The sequence below is a fragment of the Schistocerca americana genome, chromosome 4 (assembly GCF_021461395.2).
Source record: "Schistocerca americana isolate TAMUIC-IGC-003095 chromosome 4, iqSchAmer2.1, whole genome shotgun sequence".
NCBI lineage: Eukaryota > Metazoa > Arthropoda > Insecta > Orthoptera > Acrididae > Schistocerca > Schistocerca americana.
Genome location: NC_060122.1, coordinates 817,808,091 through 817,811,687, shown reverse-complemented (window position 1 = coordinate 817,811,687; position 3,597 = coordinate 817,808,091).

The window sequence follows — 3,597 nt, the reverse complement described above, 5'->3', positions numbered from 1 at the left end:
ATGGTAAGACCCTTGGAGGAAGAGGAAGATTGACAGATGAAGCAATTGATAGATTGCAGAGGTATTATGGGTGTGCAATTAGGCAAAATTCAAGAAGCATTGAGCATATGAAGAGAGCAGCGTGGGCATTGTTTTTTCATACTGCATCAACAAACGAGCGCCTACAACATGCACTGTGCACCACAGGTGATGACTCATGGTGTAAGTACCAATCGGGAAAGGAATATGCCCATAAAAGCAGTTTGCCAAATGCCGTAATTGATGTAATTAAGCCCATATTCAGAGATTTATCACAGCCAAATTTATTGGATAAGTGTTTACATCAGAAAACATAAAATCCAAATGAAAGTGTAATTTATTTAATCTGGATTAGGATCCCCAAAACAGTGTTTGTACAGGTAAAAACATTGCATTTTGGAGTGTATCATGCAGTGGCAACATACAACAAAGGAAACATTATCAAATGTGATGTGTTGAAACGTTTAGGTTTCCAACCAGGACACAACACCATTTCCATAATGCGCCTAATTGATGAAGAAAGACTAAGAGGTGCAGGAAGAAGAGACAAAAGCCTACAAAATGCAGCAAAAGGGAAGAAAAGGCCAGTAAAAAGGAAACTAACACTGGAAAAAGAAGAGGATGCTGATAATCCACCATATGGGGCAGGAATGTATTAAAAAACTTTGGAAGCCATTTCCCCTAACATTAAAATTTTCATATTTGAGGAACATTTTCTCAAAAACTGCTAACAGTATATCAATGAAATTTTTACACAATATTGTTTACTTCTTTTCCTTAATTTTTATAACAAATTGTAAAAAATATTGTATAATTCAAGAGTTATAGAAGAAAAAAAGCAAAATTTTAGAGAAAAAAATAAGCATGTTTAAAAAATTGTAAAACAAAAACCAATAAATATTTGTTGACATGGCATTATAACTTTGTAGAGAAATATTCACTGAACATGTAGTCCAAATCTCAGAGCAATATGTTTAATCGTTTTAGAAAAAATGTCCCTTCTATTTGCTAAAATTAACATGGAGTAGATGGATCGTTCCAGCTCCCCTTAAGAGCCCTTGCATCCACATGCAGTGATGAATGTCTGAGAACTGTATATCTTAGTTATGCTCATTCAATAATCAGTTATGGTAAAATTTTGGGGGGAAACAGTGTTCAGAATTTACAAACAGTATTTTAAATGCAAAAGAGAGCAGTAAGAATTATAACAAAAAGCAGTATGTTGGCCCAATGCAGAGAACTTTTCAAAATGTTAGAAATTCTGACTGCTTCGTATGAATTTATATTCCAAACCATAGCATATATCAAGAAAAATATAGAAAATTAAAGTGAAAATGGCAGTTCTCATAACTATAGTACAAGAACAAGTCACTGTCTTCACCTAGACACGAAAAATACACATAAGACCCAAAATAGTTGCTTGTAAGAAGATGTAAAACTGTATAATAAACTGCTGCAGAAAATAAACAGATAACACGTACGGCTTCAGGAAAAATCTTAAACTGGATTTGTAGGAACACTGTTTTTACACTATAGGCCTAAGTGAATTCCTTAGTAAAAATGATTGTAAATAACTTTTGTCTCACAATGTTTAACTATATGTAATCTTTTGATAAGGAGCAAAAATGATTGTAAATAACTTATGTCCCACAATGTTTAACTACATGAAATGAAAAAGTCTATAAATATGTTAATGTATACAAACTGGCAACATCCATACATTTTAAAATGTTGACAGATGCATAAATAAATAAATAAAACTGACAAATTATGTGTACATGCAATAATTTATTTGATTACTGTCGGTGTACAAAAATATTCATTACATTTCAATTTTCACCAAAAGTTACAAGTTCAAAACTTACAGAACTTTCCATGCCATGAAACTCAGAAAAGCAAGGTGTGACACAAAATGGTACCTCACAAAGAGTGCAAATCTTTTTTCTGGATGAATACACATGAATCAGTTGTGTTGATAATCTGATCTGTCTGTTGCTGTTTTAATTGATACAATACATATAAGATGTTAATAGCCAAATCAACAAAAAAGGAAGCAGTTGATGCCAACATTTTAGAAATTGTCTGCCTATTGTGTATCTTTATCAGAGCTGATCGGACCTGTCAGCTCCACCCACTTTGTTGTTGACAGCACATCGCTTCTTGACAGGCCACAGTTATCTCAGAGCCATGTTTCTTTTTCCTTTCAATTAATTTGACATATTTTGGGTCGTTATAAGTAGAAAGCAGACAAACTGTTTTGTTGTCCTACTGCAAATTAAAACTCACCACACTTAATATCACTTTTTCTGTTTGCTAATATACTGTTCAAGATAACTAGGGGAATATGCTTATCAACATCCAATATGCTACTTTTTTTATATAGTCAGTATCTGAGGTCTTACTGCGTGGCTTGAGATCATCGCTTTCAATGTAGACAACAATTAAAATCATTCACCATCTATTGGCTGTATCGTATTACAGTGTTAGGTGACTGCTCATAAGGAAGTGAGTATCAGCATCCCAGTGTTTTCTATTGAGGTGCACAGGTGGCTGGTGTTATTTGTGGACACTTTTCAACCAAGCACATGCAATGCCTCAGGTTAACGCAGTGCAAGTTACAAGCAAAGTCGTTTTGATCCTAAAAGTATGGACTTGAGGCTGTATTACTGCAGATGCCAAAGCCTCTCCACCTGTCATCCATAGGTTGTAGACATGCGGCAGTGAGACAGGTCAGTACACACAGCAAGTTGGACGAGGTCACTAACGCATTACGACCCTACATGAAGACCAATATCTGGCCATCTCTGCACGCAGCATCATACAAATACCACAAGGACACTGCAATACGACCTCAGAAGGGTCATTAGAGCTGCTGTGTCCGACTTACTGCAATGAACAAGTTACAAGAAAGGTCCTTAGGACCCCGATGTCCTGTTCGAGTACGCCACTTGACAAGACATCATCTTGCAGCTCACATTCAGTTCTGCTGTTCCCATGTCAACCGGCAACCTTTTCATTGGTAAAATGTGTTATTCACAGACAATTTCAGGAATGCTCTCACACAAGATGAGGTCATGTTTGTGTGCAGAGACTCATGGTGAATGGTACTTGCCAAATGTTGGCCAGGAAATCCACAGATTCCCAAAGTTCTGCGGTGTTGTGGAGAGGCTTCCGTGTTGACAGCAATATGGATCTTGTCACTGACCGTGGTTGCCTTACCTCCAGGGTGAACAGATCCTGTTGGACCATGCAGTGGCTGCAGCATACAATGGTGGCCCTGAATTCTTTCTAATGCCAAGGCCTATGTAGCGGGCATCAGCAGGGATGTCTTGCAAAACCTGGACTTTGAAGTAATGGAATGGCCAGCGGTGAGTCCCGACCTAAAAACCATTTATGCGGATGTGGGACATGCCCTGAAGACACATTTATGATTGACCTGTTTCATCACCAAGTTTTCAAGAACTCTCATTGAAGAATGGGAATGAATATAATAGAGTGACCTCTGTAGACTTATATGGAGCATGCCATGGAGATGTCAGGCTGTAATAAATGTTCACAGAGGGCATACATGGTATTCGA